Source organism: Astyanax mexicanus, chromosome 1, assembly GCF_023375975.1.
Source record: "Astyanax mexicanus isolate ESR-SI-001 chromosome 1, AstMex3_surface, whole genome shotgun sequence".
Classification (NCBI taxonomy): domain Eukaryota; kingdom Metazoa; phylum Chordata; class Actinopteri; order Characiformes; family Acestrorhamphidae; genus Astyanax; species Astyanax mexicanus.
In genome coordinates, this window is record NC_064408.1 from 24,613,895 (window position 1) to 24,630,724 (window position 16,830).

A 16,830-nucleotide genomic window follows, 5' to 3' on the forward strand; every position below is an offset into this window, starting at 1 on the left:
GCAGTGTGTGTTCAGACAGCTCGATCATCTGGCAGTAGGAGTCATGGACTGGCTTGATCAAATTTGGCCCATAAACCCATAAACTCATTCCTCGTCCCGTAGCTATTCTCAGCATCCAGGGTCTGTAATGTCTGTCAAACAGGGGACAGACAAAGGTCACTAGCAACAAAGCACCGACCCCCAGACCCCCGGAACGGACTCTGAGGGGGAAGGGTTACCATGGATACGTCAAGCGGTAATTGGGCGGGATCTGATAAGGTCGTCCAGGAGTGCGGTGATGAGGAATGAGGACGCGTGTGGAGATCCTGCTCTCAAATTCCAATTAGCTATAATGGATACGTCAGCCCACTGCTAATGGCATAATAGGCTTATTATCGTCAATGCATGAACATGAGGAGATGCGTCTCAGAACCCGGACCCTCAGAGTTCCCCAGAGACGCCTGATTATCAGAAATGTTGAAAATGTTGGCTTCCAGAATTGAATGTAGAGGCATCTAGGTTCTGGTTGTGGTGGCTCCAGTTTCTGGTTGCCTATATGATAATATGTCCCTTGAGCCAGTGCTGTAGGCTAGCTAGAAGTTTAGCAGGTGCAACAACACAAACAACAGGCAGTGTTTCTCCAATATGGAGACAGAAATATTGGGACACCTGTCCTTTTTTTGCTTCTTCCAAAATCATAATGATACAACAAATACAAAAAGAGATTATCCTGCTTTTGCTGGAGTTACTGTCTCTGCAGTGCAGAGAAGACGTTCTACAAGATTCTGGGGAACTATTTTGAGGAGTTGATTGCATTCAGAGACAAGAGCATCGGATGGAGTACCACCATTCCAGAGAAAACAGAAACACTTCTCCACAGCTCAATGCACAGGAGCTTTATACCGCTCTAGCCCACACCTGGCATTAGGTATGGTATCAATAGGTACAGTATCTGGTTGGTTGTGATGGCTCCAGTTTCTTGTTGCCTATAGAAATCTGTCCCTTAAGCCAGTGCTGTTGTCTAGTATTGGAGTATTGGAGCACATGCAAATTCTACAGTTCTTCCCAAATCAAGTATTAAAAAGAGTTTATCCTGCTTTTGCTGGAGTTATTGTCTCTACAGTCCAGAGAAGACATTCTATAAGATTCTGGGGAATTATTTTGATGAGTTGATTGCATTCAGAAACAAGAGCATCGGATGGAGTACCAAAATTCCAGAGAACACAGTTCCACTCCTCTATATGCACAGGAGATTTATACAGCTCTAGCCCACACCTGGTATTAGGTATGGTATCAATAGGTACAGTATTTGGTTAGTTGTTGTGGCTCCAGTTTCTTGTTGCCTATAGAAATCTGTCCCTTGAGCCAGTGCTGTTGGCTATCTAGACAACACAAACAAAAGAAAGATTTTCTCCAATTTGGAGACAGAAGTATTGGAGGACATGCAAATTCTACAGTTCTTCCAAAATCAAGAGTATTAAAAAAGAGTTTATCTTGCTTTTGCTGGAGTTATTGTCTCTACAGTCCAGGTAAGACATTCTACTACATTTTGCGGCATTATTGTGAGGATTTGATTGCATTTAGAGACAAGAGCATCGAATGGAGTACCACCTTTCCAGAAAAAAACAGAAACACTGCTCCACAGCTCAATGCACAGGAGCTTTATACCCCTCTAACCCACACCTGGTATTAGATATGGTATTAATAGGCACAGTATATGGTTGGTTGTGGTGGCTCCAGTTTCTTGTTGCCTATGATAATCTGTCCCTTGAGCCAATGCTGTAGCCTAGCTAGGAGTTTAGCAGGTGCAGCAACAAAAACAACAAGCAGTTATTCTCCAATAAGGAGACAAAGGTATTGGAACACATTGGAACAAATTCTATGTTTTTTTCATTATTCAAGAGTATTAAAAAAGAGTTAATCATGCTTTTGCTGGAGTTATGGTCTCTACAGTCCAGGAAAGACATTCTACTACATTTTGCAGCATTACTGTGAGAATTTGATTGCTTTCAGGGACAAGAGCATTGGATGGAGTACCATCATTCCAGAGAACACAGTTCCACTCCTCCATAGCTCAATGCACAGGAGCTTTATATCCCTCTAGCCAACACCAGACATTAGGTTTGGTACTGTGCTTCTCTTTCTCGGTCTCTGTGGCTTTGAGCGGTCTAAAATGGAATGCTGTATGTTGTACCTACTTGGCATTATGAAATACTGAGAGTCTGGAAGTAACATACTGTGAACGCCAAACACTGCTGTGTTCTCTTTTAAAAGTAATTTGCACTCATACAGTCTGCTAACTAGCTAGAGACTAAATGCACCAGCTATTTTAAGAGAATATGGAAGTGTGTCTAAACAGACTAAAGGCTAATTCTATACTGAATGAAGCAAGAACTAATGATTTCTATTCCAAATGGGAGCCTCTGGAAAGGCTAAAAGCTAATGGTACAATCTCTTCGACTAGCAAATCACACATAACTCAACACAAAGAGGATCCAGAGAGGACAATATTCAGTAACACTTATAGATAATGTTTTTTTTCTTGTTACAGTTCTAAGATAATCTAGTTTATAGCTATAATGTGTAGCTCTGACCCATCAACATACTGTATGTTTTAATTAATGGTTCTCCTCTAAACTGTTTTCGTATGTCCACTGTGTAATTTCAACAGTTATTTAGGAATACATTTAGGAAGGAAGTGATTGAAAGCCTTTGCCAAAAGAGACTTGCAATGTGCAGGACCTGTCCCTGAGTTGTAATAAAATGTATATAAACTGTGCTTTTCTGTTGAAACATCACTTTTACTGAACAAATATTAAAAAACTATTGGAAAATAAAACTTTAATTTTGCACTTTAAACCCAATCAAGGCAGTTTGAGACACACCTGTTCTGAAAGAAGGAGTTGGGTCTTCCAAATGAGTAGGCAGGTCTGGACCAAGCTGGTCTTTACATTTTGGCTTTATTTTTCACAAACGGAAAGGAAATGAAATCACTGTATATATCTTGTACCCAGTCACTGGTCTACCCTAGTTACAGCTTCTTGTTTATTATTTTTTTAACAAGAAGCTGTTTATTCTCTCTGAAATTTAGCAATGTGGGCTTTAAGGGAAACAAGAGTAGATCTTTAATCTAAAATATACAGTAAATCATGTATGAGTTATAGAATGTTCAATGTTCTCGTCACTGAACGGACCAGAAATGCTTCAAAATGGGTTGGAATAAAGGATTATTTGTTATATTAAATTCCACTATAAGTTATATTTATGTTCGTTCTCTTGTAAATGTAACATTTAGGGGTCTCATTGTTAAGCTGTTTAAGTGCAGTAGATGTTTTTAAAAGCTACATCGTAGTAGCACATTGTGTACTGGTATTGTTCCAGTGGAAGCGTGGAGTCTGGAATAAGTACTTTGTTAAGAGTCATTTTAAAAATAAGGTCTTGGAGACACGCCTGCTGAATTTTCCACTGACACTGGACCACTCTGTTTTGATGATCCACCCAGGGTGGATCTCTTCAGATGAGGTTAATCCTCCACACACACACACACACACACACAGAGCACACTGTGTCCCTGGACCAGAGGGAGGAAAGATGAGAGATACTAAGAGTTTAATTAGACACGTTTAACTAAGCCATTTTAATACACAGACAAGAAAGACATCAAGTGTCCATTTTTTTTACTTAATTTTTATCCAAATCAGCAATAAGTAGATTTATTTATGTTTTGTGTCAGTAAAATAAGAATAGAATATATGTATTAAAGTCGCTTTAATTTATTGACTTTATTTTATCTTCACAACTTACAATGAAACTGAAACACCTGTCATTTTAGTGTGGGAGGTTTCATGGCAAATTGGAGCAGCCTGGTGTCCAATCTTCATTAATTGCACATTGCACCAGTAGGAGCAGAGTGTGAAGGTTCAATTAGCAGGGTAAGAGCACATTTTTACTCAAAATATTGCAATGCACACAACATTATGGGTGACATACCACAGTTCAAAAGAGGACAAATTGTTGGTGCGCGTCTTGCTGACGCATCTGTGACCAAGACAGCAAGTCTTTGTGATGTATCAAGAGTCACGGTATTCAGGGTAATGTAATCATACCACCATGAAGGCCGAACCACATCCAACAGGATTAACTGTGGATGCAAGAGGAAGCTGTCTGAAAGGGATGTTCAGGTGCTAACCCGGATTGTATCCAAAAAGCATATTCTGCCCAAATCACGGCAGAATACAATGTGCACCTCAACTCTCCTGTTTCCACCAGAACTGTCCGTCGGGACAATAAATTATTGTGGTCTAAAACCAGGTGTTTCAATTTCATTGTCCAACCCCTGTACTTTCTTTTTAGAACACATCTGCAAATTGTTCCACATCTCTCCAACAGTCCAGCTTCTCGTTCTCCAAGTCATCCCAAACACATTGAAGGATTTTGAGGTCTGGACTCTGGGGAGGTCGGTTGACTGTTCCGGGAACCTATTGTGCTTCTTTGTTTGATTTTAGTCAGCTTGCTTTTCTCAATAAGAGATTCTTGGTTAGCTCGGCATTCTTTAAAGCCAGGCTCTGTGATTTTAGACCATTTCGAGCAATAGCCAAACAAATTTCAGGATAGATCCAAATTTGACATTTGACATATAGTGTGATAAGAGTATCGATGCCTGATTAACTGCATAAACTTAGGCCCAATCCCATTTCACCCCTGGACCCTACTACTTAGCCCATACTGGTAAAGAACCACCTTTTTCTTTTTTAATTATTTTTTTTTTTATGACATATCAGATTATTGAAGGGTTGTCCCATTTCTTCTCACAGTTTCTCGACATCTGGCCAAACAAAACAAATGGTATAAACTAGAAGTTAAAGTTATCAACACAAAACAAGATTTCTAAAATCTTGGCAAGATTTCTAAAAATGTCTGGCACAAGATACACAGAAGATATCTAATGTGCGTATCTTCTCACAGCTGAAGGGTGAACAGGGACATCTATGAATTTGTTCTGATCTAAAATTAAATTGGAGCTTGATTTTTTGCTAAAAAAAACATCTCCTGAAATAATTATACAGTATTTTCTGCTTAATGACTGTTTTGACTGGAAATTCATTTAATTATTAGTGGACTTTTTCACATCACTGAACACACTACAATATGTCCAAAGTCTCTCCTGACACATCTTCTAATTACTGAATTTAGTTTCTGTAAAGGGTACAGTTTTCTGACAAATTTGTTTACCAGTCAGGTCTGAAAAGCGTTAAAACGTATTTTTTAACTTTTGGTGAGCTGGAAGGTTGTTAGCAAGCTAAACAGCTAAATGCTAGCTCGGAGGCTTGTGTGTGGATAAGGACTGGGGATGATACAGCGTTAGTTAACCTGGCTAGCTGTCTACTCTGAACTGGTATTTTTAGTGGGCTAAATGCTAGCGTGGAGAATCAGTGTATGAATTAGGACTAGGGACCATATAGCATTAGCTAACCTAGCTAGCTATCTACTCTCGCTAAATAGCTAAATGCTAGAGTTGCGGCTCGGTGTGTGGATACGAAATAAATAATAAACTGACTATATATATATATAGTCATATATAGTGTATAGCCAGGCAAGAAATTTTGGTGGGTATTTATTACTGCTCTGTAATAATACTGTTGACATATCGTTGTGTTTTTTGCTATACTGCGATCATTTTTTAAAATATATTTTAAGTGGCTTAGACAAGTTTCATTTACCTAAAAGAATGTAAAGTTAATTAAACTCAATTAAACTTTAATAAAATTTTAAATAAACTTAATTAAAACCCATGTAAACTGTTGCATTTTTTAAAAAGTTATTTCATTGCCACATTTTTCATTGCAGTGTGTAAGCCCTGCTGATTATGGTTTAATCCACATCATTTACGTTTTGGTGTTTTTTTGGCGTAGCATAGCAAAGGTTTCGGTGCCGACCAAACCTGTGCACGTTCTGTCCCAAAGCCCAAGCATAATTTAAACTTGAGTGTTAAAGCTGACCTTTTTAACTGAATTTTTTTTATCTTTTTTGCAATCACAGTGTGTCTTTGCTATATTGTGATTATCACGCCATATAGGTATATATATATATATATATGACCATTTTTTGCACCCAATCTGACAGGGCCCGAGGAAAGGTGTTGGGCATCTAAAAATTAAAAAAGACAGAAAACTGTAAGAAATGTCTTTATATGTGTGAGGGCCCTCGACATCAGTTATTTAGGAATTTAATAATCCTGTAGTGTGGGCCAAGCATTGAGAACAGTTGGACTATGGTTATTCTTTAGAGTGATGGTCGTAAGTGTAAAATTGCAAGTGAATTCCACAGCCATATTTAACTGCTAGCCTGTAGAAATACTTTAAAAGCTATTCGGGAAATGCTGATGGAACACATTCAGTGCCTTGAAGGTGCATTCTAATCACCTCAGTTGAACTGAGCGGTGGATTACAGTATGTTTGTGGCTATTTTAAGCAGAGTTCCAAACCACAGGCAGTGAAAATGTTTAAAAGAAATGGAATTTAGACTGTGTAGGGTGGGAATGTCCAGTCTTACCTCCAAAAAGCAAGTTTTTAACCCAGCCTTTGAGAATGCTCAAATAATCAACTGTAATCAACAATTAATCAACACAAGTAGAGTCCTACAGTTTGTTTGCAATGAAAACCCCACAGCTACACATGCGTACTGGATAAGGTTGGAGACCCATGCTGTAGGACCAGTACTAAAAGTGGCCTAGTGTCTCTCTGGTGCATTAGGGGCACTACAATAATGCACCCCGCCTGAGGCCCATAATAACAAGACACAGCTGCAGCTTTTCAAGAGTCTAATGAGAACTCTTTTTACTCACCCACTGTGTCTTACTGTTTTTGTTTCTCCGTTACATGTGTTAATAAATTATGCTAGTTCTTTCACCTGAATAATAAGTTTGCCTGACCATGAGTTTGGTAAAAAGCCAAATTAAGTCCCTCTGCACATGCAGCCTGCTTCAATGCACTTGTTATTCTATGGCTGAGCTTTTCATCCGGGCCAAGTATCAACCTAGCCATGGTCTTTTTATTGTTAGCCATTGCTGTTTTCTTAACAAAATTCAATCAAAATGTATCAATCAGTCAGAACTACAATATTTAAACCATTATATACTAAAATTAGGAATTTACCCAAATCGACACTATCAATACTGACTGCAGTGTATTCACAGTAATATGAATTATTCAAAATACAGACTGTACTATACTTACTGGCTGTTATATATAATTTCTTTCATTTTCTTATCACAACATCTGGTCCCTGTAAGGAGAGCAAAACAGAGTGCTATGCCTACACTCACTAAAAACACACACACACTCTCTCCTCTACACTCTGTTCCTTTCTCAATCACCCACGCACTCCTCAGTGTACCCATTTCCATCAGTTTGATCCTCCCCCTTTTTGTCAGATATTCATCTCCCATTCTAATCACCAAATCAACCTCCAAGCTGACACAATGTAGGCATCAGCACCAGCATACAAACCCAGACATTGACCCGGTTAGTCAGAAAGCTGTGAGCGGCTGAACTCTAACACCCGGGCTGGTTGAAAAGGCACTTTTCAGGCTTTGATCACTCCGAGAGCTGAACACATACATATGGATGAGAGCTAATTGGCGCGCATAAAGTGCCTGCTTATTTTGATTGAGAAGGAATAGAGTATTACAGCAATAGAGACAAGCAAAACGCTTTCTGGAATAAAAGAAAGCAATAAGCTCTGAAAGCCCCCAGACCAAACAAAGGCAAAATTACTCATCCAAGCTATAAAAGCATTATTTGCTGTGAATCATTGGGTACACTTGTACCAGACACGCTTCCCTTGGCAGGGATTTGGTCTGGATTCAAGCTTTTCACACATTTAAGACAAATTAAAAAGCTCAGATCATCTGAAATAGAATTTTCACTGCATTATTTTAAATAATAAGCTTAATGTAGGACAAAAAAGGGATATTTCTAGATGTACTGTTCATGCCCCAGTTTATAAGAGTTATATGCAGTTGCTTAACTACAAAACTTGCATGTTTCAAACAGTTTAGCCATGCCCATTCATACTAACATTATTAACACTCATTTTTCTCAGACAGGGCTAATCAGGACACAGACTATTTAAATACAGCTTTGGGAAAAAAAATAACACACTCCACATAATCAGTTTTACTATGTTTATAGCCATATATTGAGTAAAATCAACAAGAGTGAGTTTTAGTCTATAAACTATTGGCAACACCTTTGGTATCACTTTAATTGGATGGGTCATTATAGATGCCTCATAAATGTTTAACTAACATTCAACTGCATGTATATTAAAAGCAACTGAACTCTAAGGTGAAAGTAATTGGTTTTCTATTAAATGTAACTCTAAATTTAACTGTAATCCAAACTCTAATCCTAATATTTTAAGGTTAGATTTAAAGTTTCGGTCAAGGTTTTGGTTAGGATTAGAGTTAGGGTTAGATGTAGAGTTTTATAGGTTTTATAGACAATAATTTAAATTCAACTAACAGTTCAGTTACATTTAATAGACATTCAGTTGACAATGTTTGTTGTAAGTTGAACATCTATGAGGCATTTATAATGGACCATCCAAATAAAGTGATAGCAGTTTAAACACTCATTATACTATCCATTCAGTAGACCATTAAAACCCTTTACTGAAGACTAATAATATTCATTATCATATCTATAGATCTAAACTCCTACAGCAAACTGACACAGACATGCTGATCACACCAGTCTGTAAAATAAGGTCTGAGATTAGGTTTATGCTAGGTTTTGGATTGAGGTTGAGGTTAGGACTGTTTTTTATAGAGAATAATGTGAGGATCAGGACTATGATGATGGTTAGGATTAGGTTTTGGGCTGAGATTAAGGTTAGTGGTTACAGTTTTGGGCTCAGGTTAAGTTTTTAAATAAAGCTAGGCTATGTCTTCAGGTAAAACACTCAACTGGTGAATAAGCAGTGTTTTTGGGATGTATGGCATTTGAATTTCCAAGAGTTCCTTTAAACCAGCAGCCGTTCTCCATGCAGGCCAGACCAAGACAAGTGTTTATACTGTCATGTTACAAAATGAACCAATCATGTGACCCCACACATGGCACTGGGAGCATATAGCTTCCGCACCTGCATCCACTTGAATCCACTTGAAGCGAACCCCAGACCACCGGTTTTGACCAAATGTCAATTGTTCCCAGGTCTAAAAAAAGGCCACGGTAAAAAAAGCCCTTAAAGAGACAGAAACAATATAAATATATATATTTTGCTTTTAAGGATACAGAGAGACTGGAATAAGATCATGCAAAAAGCAAAATTAATTCAGTTTCTGGTGAGTAAACATGTGCTTATTAATGCAAATACAACACAGTCAGCTCTAATAGCCTTCAAACCTATTTGACCATATTTCCGTTTATTATATATTGGGGTTGAAATGCAAGAATGAAAACATGGTTCTGCTCAGAGTAAACCAAATAGTTTGTTATTTTGTTTCTAAGCCCTAATGAGCAATAATTCTGATACAGAAAGGGAAAATATGCCAGACACCACTTGTTGCATGTTCTTAATGAGGACAGATGCGGGGGATCCCTCTGGGATGTCTGAGAAGCCTTCTGGGAAGGTCTAATGATTTCTGCTAACTAGAGAATACTTGTTTTAAGTTCATTTAATTCAACAGAATGTTTGTATTTACAGTATTGCTATAATGTGTATTTAATCATGTGTACTTTGGAAAGATTTGACCAGCTACACTCTTTACCACCACAGGGTACAGCATAGGGTTTTTGTTTGAGTTTGATGGTTTAGCTGGTTGATCAACATAATCAAAATCAAATGCAACATACATAAACAACACAGCTAGCTAAAGTATGTAAGGTATATTTTTGCCTGGATTAGCAGATTTCATTACATTACATTACATATGGCAGACGCTTTTGTCCAAAGCGACTAAAGATTTTAACCACCTTGACCATCAAAAACAAGCTCAGACCATCTGAAACTATCTAAAAAACCTTAAGCTGGATTTTTCAGCATGGTTCTTTTTCTGTACCTGTGGTAAAACTAGCCAAGCCAACTTACTTGTAAGGTTTAAAGGCCATATTTTAGCTTTCTATAGGTGAGCCATCAACCATGCACGACGCAGCTTGATTTAGGGCGTCAATGTGTTTCGGTATCGCAAAGATGCCAAAAATAAACCTTGCATAACTTCGAAAGATGTAAAAGACATGTTACTAATTCTCTTAATTACTCATTGGCATGATTTGGGTGTAACGTGAAATAAACCAATCAGTGGTGCACTCTAACTTTCTGGCTTCTCAGCAGAGGAAATTGACCTGTGCGTTTACACTGTAAAGGTGTGTAAGCAGGTTACTTATGAGAACAGCATAGTTATTTTCTTCTGTATTCTTTTTATTGTTTATGTAAAAGTTGGGTTTGTGCACTGAATCGTGCGCTGGGTGTTGCCAAGATAGCAATAAATCTCTGAAGGTTGACTGTTGTCAGGGTTCAAAACAATCAGTGGTGCACCTGTGTTTTTACTTTCAAGATAGCAATACGCCAAAAATGTACCTGAACACACTCACTCACCTTCAGACCACCACGGCCATCAGTGTAGATATATTTCTAAGCGCTAAGGGTAGGCTTTGCTATTTTGATGGCACAGGCAGAAAATATTAAAGTAGACTGACGGGTGTAAGATAGCAATGAGCGTCACAACACACCTTGTGCAGAGTGAAAGATAGGGCCCATAATGTTTACATTCATACTAAATTGAAGCAGTTTTGTGAGAAATAAAATTATTAGGATAATTAGGCTACTATGCTACTAGAATCTCTAGCACTTATGACTTTATCTATGGTTTGAATTGAAGACCTGTAGCTGTAATAGTTCACTCCTGGATAGATGGACAATTTGAGCAGCTGGACAGAAAGACAAACAGTTGATCTTAGAATCTGGCAGGCACTGAGTGTATCCACCTACAGCCGCTAACTCGATAGTGACTTCTCCGGACTGAAATGCGGAAAAAGAATCAATTTGTTCTCCTTTTGAAATGTCACTCCTGCTGAGCGTCTATTCCTGAAAGCATAGATCACATTTGAAGACCAAAGGGAAACTTAAAATGACAGATCTGTGCTTCCACATACACACACACACACACACACACACACACACACACACACACACACACAAACAGAAGGTCATATTTGATCAGGCCTTGTTGCTTTTTGGATTCTAAAATGTTAATAGCTCAGATTTCAGGCTAATGTTTTAGCTGAACTGATTAAAAAGCAGAGACAGGGATGTCTTCCGTCTCACTGCTTTAATAATCATCACTGTCAGGTGGCAGGGGTTGGAAATGATAAGATTGACAGTTAAATAGAGAGCATGGCTGATGAAAGCTAATCTCTGTGTGTGTGCGTGTTTATCCCAGCGAATTATCTAATTGTGATTTGAACTCACAGAACAGAACAGCCATTAAAAATGAGTTAACACCATTTATGACCGTTTTTACACAATACCACTGAATCATTAGGAGCTCTGTCTGAAACTGTGCGCTTCTGACTGTACACTGACATACCACATGTAATAGAACAGGAACTAGTATTGTTCTGTATCCTGAGCTCAAGAAGCTAAAGAATGCTACACTGTCCTGTGGGATATGTGTGTGGGCTTTCCTGCATTGAGTTGCTTGTCTGTTTGCATGGAAAATTCTAGCCAGATGTCACCAGTCATGGTCATTACCACCCACTGCACTGTCCAGTGTGGGTGGTAATGCTCAGTACTCTGTGGATTGTAGAGGAATGTTACTGTTGTGCACAACTTCAGAAATGGAATGTCCCACTATCAGACCTCACTTGAACTGCTCAATCCCACTCACAAGAAAACACCTCACAACTTACACGTGTGGATGTACACAAGAGATGAAGATAACACTTCATGGTCATTGTCCACTGGCACTGCTCCATTTCTCCTATATCTATAATATAATAATTTTGAAAATGCCAAATACAGACAAAGTGAAAAATAATACCAATGTTTTAGAGGTAAGTACTCTAGATGCTCTTGGGCTAACACCACTTCCTGTCTGTCTTCTCCTTATGAGAGACTCAGATTTGAGTCCCAGTGTTGGTGACTATGCTGCACTACACCAATAAGAGTCTCCAAGACTCCACATAACACTACATTGGCCCACATAATACAAGTAAGCTTGTACTTCACTCTCAATAAGAATGTCAGCTACAAAACTAACTAAACAAACATGTTGCAGGTGGCATTATTTCAGCAATCTATAGGCAAGTCATCAACTGTAAACTATGCAGCTTGATTTAGGATGCATGTCAGTGTGTCTTTGCTATTGTAATGGCAGGAAAAGTATGCATTGTGCTGCTCAAAATGCGCAAAAGGTATGTACTTATTATCTTAATTAATTATGGGTGTGTTTTGTGCATAATGTGCAATAAACCAATCAGCTTGCCATTCCCTTTAAGAGCCAGGCACACTCTGACTTTGGCGCATTGCTATTTCAGGGGCGCAGCTAAGTAGACAGGTCCAACGCTTCTCAACACTGCTCATTTACGCTCATCCATTCTGTTTATTGTTGATGGAAAAGTTTGCAGAGCTGCCAACAGGCATGCACTATGGGTTTGTGCACTGCTGTGTGTGCATCTGTACATACCAAGAAAAAATGGAAACACACATTAGGGATGCAGCTGTATAGCAATGAACGTCTGATGGTTGACGTCTGCATAGGTGGTATTTAATCAGTGTCACAAATTTACCTGAACCAACGTAATTTCTAAACACCACATCCATCAGTACATATATATTTATAAGCACTATTACTATATAAGCATCACAACGTGCCTTGAACAGCATGTAAGATAGAACCCATTATTTCTGATTGTAGACCCTAGCTGGAATTATATGGCAAGTTTTTAAAGCCATGAAGCATCACCATGTAATTTTAGATTAATATCTCACAATGGTAAAAAAAAAAGTCATGAGTGTTCAAATCCTAGTGTTTGTGACTATGCTGCATTACACCAATAAGTGTCCTTGAGAAGGACTGTCCTGGATAAGAACGTCAGCTACCCAACTAACAAACCAACAGACTAAAATTATGTGAGATAAAATCTTGCTTTATTATCATACACTAAATAAGAAATGCTTTTTACTTTATTAACTGTTAATTTGGCAAGCACATGAAACTGCACTATACAAGTGTATGAAAAAGCACTTGAGGAAACTGTTGGAATGGAGATAAATAAAGATTTAAGTTTGGCTTACGCTGCCAAATGAATTCCAGGAGGACAGGTGACTCTAAAAGTTTATGAATCTCTGAGGAAATACTGAACTCCTACAGACTCTGCCTGAATGACGAAGACCAGATGGTTCATACAGTTGTCTCTGGCCATGCAGAACCAAAGCAGAATCTGTTTGGATCACAGTTGGTAGCTAGAGGTCAATCCAACAACCTTCAAATGGAGGCTGGGAAGCTCACGAGGGAGCTTAACTTCGTCTGAGGAAGGGAATGTGTTACAAGTTGTTAGAATGCTGAATTTATTACATTCTAAAGAAAGGAAATCGGATGTAGAACAAGTACAGTACTGAATTTACCACAGTGGAGAATAGCAGACGAGCTATGGATCCCTTTAGGGAGGGTTCCCTGTGACTAAAATTGGTCTTAAATTTCAGAGTCTACAGTTGTTCTCACTGTGATCTATGTGTGATTTCCATTTCATAAATATTAACTTTTAAAAATGACATAGTTAAATGTAATACATTACAAATATATTCATACCAGCTCAGATCTGCACTTCTTACTTTTTCATATGTGCTTTAAAGTCAAAAAATATAACTAGGGCAAAAAATCTACCAAAAACCTTTATTTTTTTGCCAAAAATGACCGTACTCACAAAACCTGATCATTTAGAATCAACAGGTCATGGGGTAACAGTACATAAGTCATGGGGTAACAGTATGTAAACTGATACAGCACGAGGAAAGCACTGCTATACCAGAGCCACTACAGTCACTAATTCACTGTCAATCTAATTCTGCCTGTAGAAGCCATCTGGAGTGATGGGTCACATGACCTCACAGTACCTATGAGAAATAGTGGTGCTTGTCAGTGTGAAAATTAAAAGATTCAATTTATCAGAATCATTAAATTACCTAAAAAAATAGACATAATAATTGTTCCGAAACTGACTTGGACAAACCAGGGACAAACCAGGGAAAATCTGGACACATGGCAACCCTAATCATGACCACCAGCATCTGGCTAGAATTGTCCATGCAAATAGACAAATAATTCCAGCAGAAATTAATTAATTATCCATATTCAATGCAGGAGGCCCCACACACTTACTGTATACCACAGACCAGTGCAGTGTTCTATAGCATCCATGAGACATGATTAATATCATAGAATATGATGGTTCAGTTTGAACAGTGGTCACAGACTTCAGTACAGTGCAGTTTCAGCTCCAGCTCACACTAGAAGAGCACCTAGGTTTCATCAGGCTGTGTGAACTCCAGCGGCTCGCCAGAACTCTCATGGAAGCCGTCAACAGAAACATTTGAAAATGGGTCAGTGTACCCACAGCCTGCTGGACAGGAATATGTGAATCATCCGAGCACTCGCTCGCGCAGCAGCACTGTTTACTGTAGCTGCAGGACTGCCAGGCTCAGCGCTGTTACCGGCAGCCAGTATCCCGGAACAACTCCTGCTAATCTCCCGGCAGTGTTCGCTGAGCCGCTGCCAGGTCACTGAGACTTTCCTCCCAGTTCCCCAACCCCACCGAACTACGTAAACAATACTAAAAACATGAAAACATGACTGATTGATAACTTAACCCTCCACCCTTAACATCTCCACCAAGAAACAAAATCAATTAAATATATATTTTTTTGTGTTTTATTTATTTATTTGTATTTATTAGTTTGAAATAAACACACCTTTATGAAAAATAAATAAATTACACTGTGTGGTAAAATCAGAAAACAAACCACAAACACAGACTATTAATAATTATTGGTCTACATCACATAATTCTATCATGCCTCTGAATGTAAAACATACTGAAAATAATTTGTTTGCCTTCAAAAATTCCACAAAATGTGGGAAAAAAATGTTTAATAATGAGAACTGAAAAAAAGCATTCAACTGACAGACACAGCAATCTAGCAGTAGTAATCTAATAATGGATGTTATTATCTAAATATACTGTACCTCTGCTGATTGGTAGAGATGACACAATTAAAAAAAAAAGGTTAAGTTTATTTAACACCTTCTTCAATAATAAATGGTGACTTAAATGTGCTCTAAAAATCAAAAGGTTAAGACTCACTATTATTTTCTTAAATAAAACTTTATTTACTTAACATTTTCACATTTAAATTATTACACTGTAATATCAATCACTAGTTATTTAAAGTAACAGGGTTGACAGGGCGGTCTAAGGTCGCAGTTTCGAATCCTGTTCATGTAGCTCTGCCATCAGCTGCCGAAGCACAAGCTGGCCTTGCTCCCTCTGAGTGGGTGGATAGCTCCCTCTCCCCATCATGCTCGAAGGTGGTGCTGGGCAGCACGAGGCGTCTGTGAGCTGATGTATCGGAACCGAGTCGCTGCGCTTTCCTCAGAGTGCGCTAGCCCCTCAGGCAATGATTCATCAGCAGCAGCTCGAAAAAAGGAGTGACTGACTTCACATGTATCGGAGGAGGCATGTGCTCGTCCGCATCCTCCTAGGGTCGCAGGTGCCACTGGTGATGGGGACGCACAAAGGGGTGGGACAATTGATAGCCAAATTGGGAGAAAAAATGGGAAAAATCTGAAATAAATTTATAGAAAGTAACATGGTTGACGATCTGTATTTATGTTCTTTAACTGACCATTTCATGTTCAATAACAACTAGCTTTCTTCTTGTTATTGTTAATTTATTCATTCATAATTTATTTAGTGGTTTGTTTGTTACCATTTTTTTTTTACTATTTTAATGCATGATACTTTGTTTAATACCAATTACACCCCGAAAAGGGTGTGTCATAAATCCAGCACAGTGGACTTTAGACTAATGTGCCAGAGTTAATAATGACATGTTGAAATTCACACAGACACCCTGTGACAAAGCAAGATCAAGCATATTTATTGCTATTAAATGACATGAATGACATGAGTTTTACATGCTCTTAAAGCATACAAAAAGTATGTGCAATGTGGCTTCTATATAAGCCTGCATTCATATAGCTTACATAGCAGGATAAGTGGCCTGAATCATCTTGATAGCTACTGTGATGTTAGTGAAGATGAAACTGTCACGGATGCGGCAGGAAAGGACGTGGAGAGTGGACGCAAATGCGAGTAATATTTATTAACAATGAAGAAACAAAGAAATGATCAAACAATAAACCCAAAACAGGAACTCAGTAAAACAGAACACGCATGCAACCTGAAATGACGTTAAAATGTACAACTAAAGACGAATAACAGAATAACAATGAGGACTATTTATACACACAGGCAAGGACAGGAAATGGGAAACACCTGGTACTGGGTAACAAGGGGGTGGAGCTACAAAAGAACAGGTAAGCACACAGAAGACATGGTCGGAGACACAGGATACACACAGGGCACATGCAGAGGTTAAATAAACACAGGGACAGACCAGAGAGACGCAAAACCGGATGCAAAAACGTGACAGAAACCAAAACCTATATAAATATAATGTGACATAACCATTAACTGAAAGAGGTTTAGCTTTCTCTATTCTGAGTGTATGATTGGGCTTGTAACTGACATCAAACATTTTCACATTTTTCATTATTTGTTCTGCTTA

The 16,830-nt window shown here is 38.4% G+C and overlaps 1 protein-coding gene across 1 annotated transcript in view; it reads left to right on the top strand.

Annotated features, from left to right (window-relative positions):
• Positions 1-5,451: 5,451 nt before the first annotated feature.
• The window catches only part of gnb2 (guanine nucleotide binding protein (G protein), beta polypeptide 2), a 411,910-nt gene continuing 400,531 nt past the window's right edge, over positions 5,452-16,830 (top strand). The window contains exon 1 of the mRNA XM_049475231.1: positions 5,452-5,458. The gene's annotated coding sequence lies outside the window, so the exon portion shown is untranslated. The remainder of the gene's footprint in view (positions 5,459-16,830) is intronic.